The 12636-nt window shown below is 41.0% G+C and overlaps 1 protein-coding gene across 7 annotated transcripts in view; it reads right to left on the reverse strand.

Annotated features, from left to right (window-relative positions):
- The window catches only part of CBR4 (carbonyl reductase 4), a 289489-nt gene that overhangs the window by 262361 nt on the left and 14492 nt on the right, over window positions 1-12636 (reverse strand). For 3 of the 7 annotated variants that reach the window (XM_078677044.1, XM_078677038.1, XM_078677040.1), the window contains exon 2: window positions 4558-4704. The exons of 1 other annotated variant lie outside the window; for it this stretch is intronic. The gene's annotated coding sequence lies outside the window, so the exon portion shown is untranslated. Of the gene's footprint in view, window positions 1-4156; window positions 4259-4557; window positions 4705-12636 lie in introns of all 7 variants that reach the window. 3 more of the 7 variants (XM_078677039.1, XM_078677041.1, XM_078677042.1) reach the window with 3 other exon arrangements.

The following is a 12636-nucleotide window of genomic DNA, read 5'->3' on the forward strand; positions in this document are numbered from 1 at the left end:
AGTATGAAATATATAAATACATCTTAAAAAAAACAATAAATAATCAATCTAAAAATGTTTAAATCAGAACCTGGTTGCTACTTCAGGATGTAGCATGAGTGAATGCACTCCGACCTGTACTAGAAATTAGCTTCTTCCTAAAAACAATGTTTAATCCCTTATGATTTTCAAGAAAGTCAAAAACATTTGCACACTTTGAGAGCCAGTGTTCTACACTCAATGATCTATGCATGTATGCACATGTAAACCGCCAATAATTCCCATCATGGATGCATGTACTCCCATTCACTACCTTATATGGGCAAGCACTAACTGACTCCAGGCACCTACACATCTTTTATTGGAAATGGGGCATGCCCGAACTTTTCAGCAGAGCTGAAATACTTCAAGAGAAGGATACCACTTTCAGTAGCAGCATGTACACTTAACAACATTATCATCTGGTCTTGTACCTTTTATGCATTTACTGACTGTCACATTTTGACACAAAGCACACAGCATCGTAGTCATAGAATTAAGTAACAAAAGGACATACTCGACCCTGATCTCTATTACATTTTACCATTACACAGACATCAGTAACATGAAACAAACTTCATTAAGATGCTATGCTAATTTCTTTAAATCTACAAAACGGAAAATCTTGGTTGTCTACTCAATGAAAAAGTTTTTTTATCATGTTTGATCTGTTCCAAATGTACGTACAAGAACAAAATGCACCAGTTTTATACATAATGCCACACAAACGTACAGTAATTGGAACATTTACATTTACAACATTGCTAACTGTACCAGGAGTGACACGGTGTATATAGGAGGTTGTGAACATGAACGTGTCTACAGTGGTAACAGTGTGGCTGCTCAGAGAATAGATCCGTTTAATTTTTTTAAAAAGCGAAATTCAGTACCCCATACATGGTCACGTCACTGACGGACCAACATTCTGCAGACAAATGCTGTGTCTTTAATACCGAGTATATGACCCAATCAGTGCATCATGGAAACCATATTTTCAAGTTACCTCGAAAAATGTAAAGGAAATACGTTTATAATTGGCATGTGGTAAACCTCAAACTCAATAACGACCATATTTTCCAAGATTAGTATTGTTTCACAGAAGAAAACCACAAATGCTTGTTTGCATGTTATTACTCGTTCTTAATAAACATTTGTCCATCCCACGGTCTGGTATCTTCTAAATCTTGTACAGAAACAGGTACAGTTCTTTTTTCATTACAAAACTTTTGTGTTTTACAGATATGTGGTAATGCTATTAGCATGTGCTAGTTAGGTCTAGTTTACTATACCATGCCTGTGTTGCCTGTTGCAAGACATATTGTCAGCTTACAGTGTGATCAGTGACCGCTTGTTGCTTCATTGCTTACCATTAGTTGGCTTCATTTTCACTCTCATTGGCTTGCTTCTTATTAGTTAGCTTGTGTGGACTTTACTTCCTCTTCATGCATTTGTCTCACCTCCAGAGCATCGTCATTAGTAGTGTCTTTCACTCCCTCACTTTTTAAAAGGATACTTTTTTCTTTTTATTTAAGCACCCCACAAGAGAGCTGGGTCTGGTGGCTTAGTGGACTAATGCATCCACTGCAGGGGCCTGTGTTTGACCTCATGGTCACAGGTTCAAATCCTGGTGGGTCCACTCAGCCTTTCATCCATTTGAGGTCGGTAAGATGAGTACCATTGAGTTGGGTAACAATAAACATCTGTTATTCAGCGCCTTGAGACCCCTGGGTGATAAGTGTGCTTTACAAATACAAGTGTTATGTTTATGTTTTACCGCTGGTTTCCTCTTGTGCTGCCGCCTGCCTCCTTCTCTGCCAATGCGCTTCTCCCCACATCCCTCTGTGGTGCATTCATCCTGGTGTGCTTCTACGCTCCACTTTCTTTGGCCCATGAGCAATTTCAGCATTTCCACCTTGTGCACTCTCCTGAATTTGCCGTTCCCTGCCCCACGTTCCTTTCTCTACTTTTGCTTACCTCCCACACCATGTGTTGCCTCTATCACACCCAATGTCCCTGTGTTGCTTCTGCCTAACTCATGTTGCTTCCTCTGCCTCCTGTTGCTACCTTGGCCGTTTTGATTCCAACCCTCTGCTCTGTGTGGCTTCCCCCCACTCGTTTGTGCTACAATATTGTTTCTTTTTATCAATCCAACTCAGGCGATAAGAATATCATAATAGGTCTGCTTTGTGAGATCCATGCTTGGGCCCTTAGTCTGCACTTCCATGCACTGTCTGTACAGATGTTGACTACCTTGGTTGCATCCTACCTTGCTTAGCATTAAACACCCAGGTATGGGTTTGGAGGTAGACAAGGTGCTGTAATTATTTGGATTGTGATGGAGGAGTCATTTTCTTGTGTAGGCACTGAACAGGCCTAAAAAATGTACTTGCCCATTTACTATTGGAGCATTTTTTATCAGTGCAAGATAATTTTAGTGACTATTGGCCCTTTCTGGTGAGAGCTCAAGATGGAAAAGAACAGGTGTTCTGTTCATTATGAAAGTGAATGATCAATGAAGATAAATTTAAATCTTGTTTTTATCTTGTCATATTTGGTGTGCGTTCAAAGACCGAGGTCAAATAATAGCTTATGTCTTCTTACAAACTGCTGCTTATTTTATCCTGGAGATTGTAGTCAGAGAAAGAAAAGTAAACACCAAAGTTCAAAGAGCTTGTAAAGTCAATTTTCTGACTGAGTACATGGGCTGTGAAATGAAAGGCTGGAGGATATCAGTTTTTTCCCCCCAACACAAACATTTAAATACCATCGCCACAGTCCCCCGCATCTGAAGAGCGACTTCCGGCGGCAGATCGTTCTGCCACCTCGCCGCCAAGACTTGGAACACCCTCCCCACTCCCCTACGACAGACCCAAGACCTGCTGACCTTCAGAAGACTCCTCAAGACCTGGCTCTTTGAGCAGTAGCAGCATCCCCCCCACCCCCTCACCAGCGCCTTGAGACCCTCACGGGTAAGTAGCGCGCTTTACAAATGCACTGATTGATTGATTGTAAATGAGCTGTACAAATATTTCAAAATATATCAGCAGTTAGGAAAGCACATTTAAATCATTTTTTTCAATAGGATCATCAAATTGCTTAACTTGGTGATGTGCAAATAACAAATATTTGTTGAAACCAGATTGCGACACATTGTACGCTATATAGTTTTACACTATATAGTTTTATCTGTAAAACTGCATGTCAATGGGAAATATTGCGATCAATTCAATGGAAAATGTACTACTTGTAAATCACAGTCCGTTATTACATCATACTTTAGTAATATATCACTGAAAGCGTGCTCCAAAATTCACTACCAGCTACATACGACACCCTACAAATCTGTTATTTATAGTGACAATACTGCACGATTGTTTTGTGTCTTACATCCTTGATGTTGCCGCTACTGATTCCCAAAGAGCTATTTATAACAGAGTATTTTTTTCTTTCCATTCTCCCAAAACTGACATCCCGGGTGCTTTATTGCATCTCACCCACCTTCTGCTCTGTAGAAGTGGTCGAGCAAACAAATTAACAGGAAGAGCAATGTCAATGGTCGGCTCGGTCTCTGAGAGCACATGCACAAGCAGAGCCTTAAAAATATTTGCCATTTAAATCATACACCAAAGATGTGAATATAAGATATGGTGTCTTCAAAATTTTTAAAAGATGTATTTCTTTAACACTCTGAAGTGTTTAATCTTAGCACACCAGATTACTGCATCGAAAGTATTTATTAACAGTGAGTTTTAAATTTGAACTGAGAAACATTCCTACCCCCGCCCTGATGACAATGCTATCATTAAACTAAGAGGCAAGTCAGGAATCTTGTGTACCCTTTATGTGGGCTACATTCTTATTATACATGAAGCAAAAGTATAGTCTATTAAATCCAACAAGAGTTTTTTAGTACAGCAGACCTGCTCAACTCACGTATTTGAAGGTGGTCTCATATGTGAATAGGAAAAAAAGGAGGCTCGTTGAAATAGAATATTTGCCTAGGATCCCACTGTTGAGGCAAGTTTATGAGTCAAGAGCATTACTGTTAGGTAACTTAGATTATTCAAGTCACTGGACCTGCAGCTTTGGTAACATGTTTATCATTTTTCGAGACCTGCGAGCATTCTGCAATACTTACTTCCTGTGCTAGATTATGAAAAGATGGCACGCCACGGATCCCTCATGATTGCAGATACAGTCTGTTTCTTCTACCATACATAACAAACCCAGTACAATAAATCTTAGAAAGAAGAGAAAACAAGTTATCACTCTGCAGAGGTAGATTCTTCAAATCCTGGTGTATAAGTGAGGGACATTGCATTCAGTACCCATCAAGTATATATCTCATTGCTTGTACCAATATCCATGCCTACCATGGGGACTACGAATGAGGTTGACAAAAGTGCTGTGCATTTCTGGCACTCTCTAAATAGTTGACTGGGTCTTTCTTCAAAAGACAGCATACTCCGGAATAATGTCATAATTTCATTTGTATTTGCTCGAAAAATCAATATGGAATAGAAGTGTGCACCTGATTACCTCAGCATACCTCCAGCTCCTGAAGCTTGATCACAACACGGTCACAAAAAAGGCCTTCTTCTTTTGAATAATAGAAACAGAGTCAAATTTTCGTCCGAACATTATTTTATGGGTCACAGGGGGTGCAACAATATCTTGAAGAAAAATCTGTAAAGTGAAATTTGAAAGCTGGGTGACTGAGATACAAAACGAAAAAAATTTATTTGTTCATTATTGGTTAAGCAACATGAAGACGGTATTGTAGTTATAACGTAAAAGCAAATTAAACAATGCTATATTTTTAACTTTTGCACTTATTCTTGAAGGTTCGTGTTGGGCAAGTTGAGATTTTCTGTGATTTATCAAACACATTAATCAGTCAACAAGGAGTTCATAAATGCGCCGATACCTGCAGATTGACTGTAGTGGGGGAGGGGGTATGAGGGTGGAGCTCGAATGGCAGTGCTATGGAGTTATGTTTCTATAACCATACATTTTTATGGGAAGCTTACTGACAATTTAAGTAACAGAATAAATAAATTAATTTCTTCTGTATCACCTATTTGTCTGAATACTTTCATGCAGTATCTTGGATTACAATCCTGAAAGTAATAAAGCTCAACTGTTCCAACTGAAGTATTTTTTTTTTATTTCCGCAAATTCGCAGGATTATGTATTTTCTTTCCTTTTAGTAAAGGGCTGTCTGCTACTATTCAGTATTTTGCAGTACTTCATGACCAAAATGGGGCTAGAAATAAGACAACTAGATGACGCGATATAAGACTTGTGAAAAGTATAACTCGTCCAGCATGAAGTAGAGTTAAGTAGATGTGTTCATCAAAAGATCCATCCACATATGCCAAAGGCCAGTTAAAAAACGGACTACTTCTAGAATCACATAAATTATCTTATATTAGAATTTCATATTGACTATTCCGTTTTGTTCCGCAGAATGTCACGCATATTTTTTTTTTATAAAAAAAATAGAGTATGTGTAAACATCTACAAATAGCAGGTAAAACAGTCAAATGGTAAAAAGATAACAGTAAAAGTAAAAGTGAGAGATATTACTACAGCGCAACATTAACTCAGAAATATAACTGAAGAGTTCAAAATAAATTTGAAAAAAGAAGTAAAAAAAGTCATACTAAGATAACAATGAGGTAATGAACCACATGATCTCTGAAGTATGCAAGTTTGCGTTTTATTCCCTTACGACCCACTGGACTCACAGAAATGGAATGTTCTGGTGCTCAGGATATATTCCCAGTATCCTCCTTGGACAGAGTGAAATCTTTTCCAAACATGTTCTTTTCTAGACTACAATGAATAACTCTGTTACGATTTTAAATACAAGTTGGGTCTTTGTAGAATTTTAAAATAATTTTACAACTTCTATTAGTCTTGAATATGTTGTCTCCTTTTTTCTTCCTCTGCCTTCTACTTTTGGGGGATGGTCATAAAAGAATTTTCTATTATTTAAAAACGTTCTCTTCAGTTGTTCCTTCAGTTGTCTAATCCATTCCTGCTAATGTTAACAAGACCCTTGTTCGTTTTCATCCAACCCAGACTACACACACTTCTTAGCTTTCAGCCATTCGAATGGAGCCCTACTAGTGATTGCATTAGGAACGAATCTGCATAAAACAATCCTTTTATATAACTTCTCCCTCCAATTTCACCCTCAATGCTGTGCTATTTTTATACTTTCATTAATGATTCTATTGACCAGCTTAGTCACCCTACTGGTCTCAGGATGATACACAGCACAATTTATAAGCTCAATTTCTCTTTTTTCAAGAAATGTTCAAATTTCACTGAATGTAGGTTTTATACCACTGTCTGTCAGTAGGGAAGAAGAGAAACTTTCTCTACCCCAATGCCAGCAAAATATATGATCGCTGTGCCAGAGGTTACAACACTACACAAGCTTTCACTAACCATGAGGAGAACATATCAACTAAGACCATAAGTACCCAATCTTCTGCCCTCCAATGATCCTCTGAGCAATTTCCCACATACCATGTGGAGTCCTAACTTTACATTTCATATAGCTACCACAAATCCCTTATTAATCTCTCTTAATCTAGATCAAGAGCTGACCACCATATATCAGATTCTCTTACTATCCACAAGTTAATCAGCTAGTATGAGTATCTTCCGAATGTTGCTAGAAAGTGAAAATAACAGTGTGCCTCTGAAAAATCAAACCTATAAATAATTGTTTTCTTAATGATCCACAAAGGTTTGCAACTTTCACTCAACTTTTGTTATGCCATTTATTTCAAATCAATGATAATTCTATCTCACACAGATCAGCCCTTTTCCAATACCTCAAACCATTGTTTCGCGGTAATAGCCCCTTCGGTTACTACACAAACTTGTTCCAACTTTTCACTGATCACTTTACTTTTTATCTGCAACAACATGTGTTGCTCCTCATCCACCAATCTAGATTAACAGTCTGGATTTTATTTTACTCTCAAGTATCTTTCAATCATCAATATGTGTTCCTACAACTTAATCACCCATTTACAAATGCATAATAAAACCGCACCAGTGCCCTTTTAAAAAAAAAATCTCCATCAGAGGCTTGCGATCTCGGTTTAAGGTCAACTATGTGCCATATAGAAAACCTTTAAACTTACTTGGGCCCATACTACCACTTGTGCTTCTTTCTCTAAAACAGGGTAAATATTTGTAGCACTTTCTAATGTTCTGGAAGCAAAAGCCAGAGTTATTTCTTCACCATTAATATCTTGTTTCAAAGCCTTTCCTTTTCCTTTCTTGCTAGCATCAGTAACAATGCTACATCTAAAATACATTTTATTGAAAGACTAACGGCCTGATTAGGAGTTTGGCAGACAGGTTTTTGCATCACAAACGTGACGGATATCCCATCCACCGTATTACGAGCTCCATTCTATCCAATGGAATATAATGGAACATGATTGTCAAAATAGGACCCCCTGCTAATGGTACTAATTCTTAGGGCAGGGAAAATACTAATGAGAAAAGAACACCTTAGGCAATTACTGGGTCATATCAACGATATAGACCTAAACATGAATTGATACCATCATACACTCAGTGTACAAATTATTAGGTTAAACATTTCATTTTATTAATATAAATTCATATTAAAATGTATTTGTGTCCAACATGCAATTCTTAGGACAATAGAACAGAACATACTATACAAATCAGAACAACGTGAAAGGGTATATACTAAATAGGCAAACATATAAAAAACAATTGCTGAAGGATATGATAAAAATCAATACAAAAACCAAACACAGATGTAACAGTTGCTTTAATATTGTAACATCGTGGCTTAATGTTGGTAATTTATTTTTCTACGCGCATTTCGGCGTGCAAAGCGCCTTCTTCAGGACAGCCACAAAAGGTTCCTAAACAAACAATAAAGCAAAACCAAATACAAACACAACAATGTACACTAAGCATAAATAATGAACATGTATATTGTTAGTAGCTTTATAGCTTACATTGATCAGAACGTACATAATATTCTCTGTGTGACATGAACAAGGAAAGAAAATATAAGGGAAGGTTCCAGAAATTACACACAACTCTCAAAAAGTGGAAACTACAAAACAAGATAGATGCTATACTGTCCATTTTTTTCTAGCAGAGTATGCCCTAGAAGTTTTTAGGAGTGGGAGTCACCTATTCTCTATTAGAGGTAATTCATCTCACCCCAATTAGGCAGCTCTAGAAGACGAATGTATACTCACTATCAGTATCTGTAGGGAAGTCAGGATCATGCAAAATGAACACACAGGAAGAGACGTGTTCATAAGAGAAGAGGTTTAATGCATCTCTTCAATTCCAAGCTTAACAGTTTAATAATTTCACATTCCCCGTTAACCAGCTTTCCCTGAACAATAACAATTCTGAAAAGGAACGCACTATCTTCCACGAGCACAGAGTGCACGTGGAAGATAGCAGACAGACAGTATAAATGCAACACATCTTCCACCTTTTCCTTTTTTTTACTTCACAATATCCATAACAAAATCTCTGAACCTACCCGGCACATGATGTTCCCTTTTCGCCCTTTGATTTTCCTCATTTCCTTTAGAGCCACCAGGATTAGATCTAGGAGGAACACAAGGTCGTACATTTTCCCCCAACCCAGATTCTCTTTCAGTTTTGGAAAAACCATCAAATCCTTTATACAATGAAATCCTATTGAAATTCCACACACTTCCCCCTTCTATTCTGACCGCATTATTAAGAACCTCAATAACCTCCTTAGGATCCGACCAACATTGAGATCCTTTAGAGACATTAATGTTTCTTTTAACTCGAACAAAATCGCCAATGACCACGTTTTGCTTGCTCGGGTGACCTCTTTTGTTGTCCATATTCATTTTCATTTTACCTTTGTACTTCTGAACTCTTTCCTTCACCACATCATAATCAATATTGTTCCATTTACAACTTGAAACCTTCCCTCTTAACCACCATGGAACCAAAGTGGTACTAGGCTTTCTTCCTCTCAAAAGTTCAAACGGGCTGACTAGAGTAACCGAATTAGGAGAAGTCCTGTAGGACAAAAGCATAGAACCTAACGCATTCTTCCAATTCAAGCCACTCTTAATAGAAAGCTGAATAGCCTCTTTCACCACTCGATTAAAGCGTTCCACCTGTCCATTGGCTTCAGGATGGAAAACAGCAATTCTCTTGTGAGTTATTCCACACTTATTGAAAAAAACTCCATGTCCTTACTAATAAATTGCGGACCATTGTCTGTGACGATAACTTGCGGAATACCCTCTCTACAAAAAACGCTATCTAAAAATTCAATAATTCTCTGAGATGTGACCTCTCTGACCATTTTTATTTCCGGCCATTTAGAAAAGTAATCGATCAAAACAATACCAAAACTCTCTTCCTTAGGTAACACATGAAATGGACCGACAATATCAATGCCCAACTTCCTCCATGGCCCGTCTGGAAATTCCACAGGAATAGATTCCGCTCGCAGAGAAAGGCAGATTTGTCACTATTTGCACAACTACCACAAAGTCGCACAAATTGTTCAATCGAAGAGTCAATCCCCGGCCACCAAAACATATCCTTAATGCGTCTTTGCGTAAAAGAAATACCCAAATGTCCCTCGTGGCCAATCTCCAAGATGGTGCCTGTAGGAAGGTGGCTACCTGACTATGGTTACCCCAGATTTTTTGCCTGTGTTTAGCTGGTTTTTTGACTTAGTTGACCTGGTTCCCTGCTAATCAGGGCCCCAGGCCATCTGCTCTCTCTGTAAAATGGATTCCATGTACCCTAGGTACATACCACAATTGGAAATGGACTCCTTGTCAGCCCCTGTATAATGCACTATAGGTGCCCAGGGCATAGGGGCCACCAAGGCCTACCAGGGGCTGCAGCATATCTTTTGCCACCCCTGGCTGGTTCTTAAATTGACACAACTGGCTAATCACTCAGCTGGGGTAAGGTGGTGTAATCACCCCTTGCTTAGATATAGTATACCTATATCTAAACCTATATCTGGACACATACTAACCTGTGAGCCACTCCTATGGAAGGCCTCATCAATCCTGGAGGCAGAGTGCGTGGTTTCATGTGAGATGGAGCTCTAGCATGAGCTGAGCCTGTCTGCAGCTGTCGGGAACAACTCCCTAAGCTGTTTCAGGATAATGCCATACCATATACTCTTAAGTGCCTTATAATCCTCGCGGTTATATAGCAACTTTGGTTTGGCTTTATCAAAACATGTCGTGTAAGGTGTCATACGATTTGGAATACCATCCCTTCGCCAGTTCTGGCGACGGGGATGGCATTCCACCCCTCTAGAGGGGTAAGACATGTTCCTTTACTAAATGCGGTTAATTTCTCCAAAGACCTTAAGATCCACAAAATGGATGCCTCTGCCACAGACAAATGTCTGGACCCCTGCAGTTGACCGAAACTCAGCAGATGGGGCCTGGACAAAGGGTTTCCTGTCACAGGAGGGTGTCACCACCCTCCAGACAGGAGATAGTGGATTGTAGCAGGGAGGTTTGAAAGAAACCAGACACTGCCTGGGGCGCACAAGGCTGCCCCTTGCATAATCCGGCCAAACCGGTTCTGGGGCACTCCAGCCCTCGTGCCAGGGCGGCCTGGATCAAAGGAAAGGGGTGTATCCACCCCCTTCCTGGGTCCCACCCATAGGGAGGGACCTAGCAGGTAATCACGCCCCCCAGATTGGAATAAGAGTGGGAGCAGTGCCAATGCACATCAGATTTCCTGGAAGAAACATTTGAAACGCAATTCTGGACCCTTCGCCCTCCATCTCATCGTGGAAGCCCGAAGAATCTCCCTTGTGGTCAAGGAGTGACCACCCTGCAGCAGCAGGCACCATCCAGCCCTCGACGTCTACTTAGTTGCAGTTCCCGCCGGAACTCGAGCGACTGAGATCGACGAGATCAAGCTTGCCTGCCTTCCAACAGCCCGATCCACAGTCCCTGCAGAGCTGAGACCCGTGGAGGCGACCGGAAGCGTGGGGCACGCCATCTTGAATTGACCACGAGACGCTGACCGTGCAGCCCACGAGTGACCCTCGAAGCTGTGCACCGGGGTTTGAGAAGCCCCCACCCTGAGCTGCTCCTGAGCCGAAGTTCAGCCCTCCACACTCGACGAGTGCTGCGTGGGGCCCTTTGGCTCTATTTGGCTCAACGCGTTGGCCCGGTCACTTGCCAGCTGGCTAGTGGTCCCTGTGCCGACGAAACTACAAAGAAGACTCGTGAATCTGGTTGCTCCAGATCCACACCAGCTCCCCTGAAGAGGAGCCCCGACTCTGACCTTCCTGGTCCGAGTGAGAAGCAATCTTCCGATCCCGCGTGGATTGCTCTTACCAAGGCTTGTTTGCTCCAAACTTGAAGCCGACTGCACCGACGGTGAGAGCCTGCGTGGGACAGATCGTGACCTGCTCCTGGACGTCGCAGATGCCCCAGAGCCCACGTGACAGCGGAGAGAAGCTCCTCGACGACCACCTGATTGCGCCCGACATTGCCTGGTTCCGTCCTGGTTCCACCCTGGTCACTGCTGAGTGACCCAGACTCTGTCCCCTCTGCTTTCAGGTACTCTACAACTTGAGTCCACCCTTGGACTCCACCGGACACTTCATCTTTAACCCGCCTGCAGCCCTTTCAGCTTCAAGCACCAAGAGCCTGCGTGTCAAAACCCGACGCCACTTCGACCCTGTGCACCCACTTCCTGTGGGTGAGGTAACTTTGCTCCGCCGGTGTTCCCACACTGGTGCACACCTCTAGGGTCTGTGTGTTAAGTCTTGTTCCTCTGGGTTCAGCGGAAGTGTCCTTAAACTTTAACTCTATGACTTTTACGCACCATTGGTTAACATTGGTGCATGCGTGCGCTTTCCGCACACCTCCCGAATCCCGAGGGCCATTCCCGACTTCAGCATTGCTTGTCCTGACTGCTCCCAGCGATTCCCTAGGCCCTAGGCCTAACCACTGTTCGAGTGGCCTCTCTTATACCACTTGTTTAGTATATGGTTTGAGTGGCCACCTGCCCTCATCCATAATTGTGCAACTTGTATGTTTAAACAGTGCTTTTGATTTAACGCTTGTGCCCCTTTATTCATAAAGAATACTGGGGATTGTTTTTAGTAATAAACACATATATTTTTATAATATATACTTGTGTGGTGTCCTTTCATTTGGTATTACAGGATTGTATGTGGTAAAACAGCTCGCTTAACACGACCTCTTAAGTTAAGCCTTTAGGCTGCTTAGTCCATGCTACCCCTAGGATAGCTTGTCTAATAAGGTTGACTTACAACCAGACACCATAAGGGATTGTTTGGTCAGGTAGTAGGTGGTTCCAGAATTGGAAACATCCCCTACCAGGCCAACTTCTCACAGTGCCCCTCAAATTAAAAGGAGGAATTATTTTATCTTCCCTTACAACAATGCCATTTTCGATAGCTAACTCACCATTTACTTTAGCAAAACTCATTAACTCCCCAGACAATTTCCTCGTCTCAGGCCAACCTTGAACAATAAATTTCTTTACTTCACTCATCACAATATCTTTCTCCATCTCAGAAATCCA

The sequence above is a fragment of the Lissotriton helveticus genome, chromosome 2_1 (assembly GCF_964261635.1).
Source record: "Lissotriton helveticus chromosome 2_1, aLisHel1.1, whole genome shotgun sequence".
NCBI classification, from domain to species: domain Eukaryota; kingdom Metazoa; phylum Chordata; class Amphibia; order Caudata; family Salamandridae; genus Lissotriton; species Lissotriton helveticus.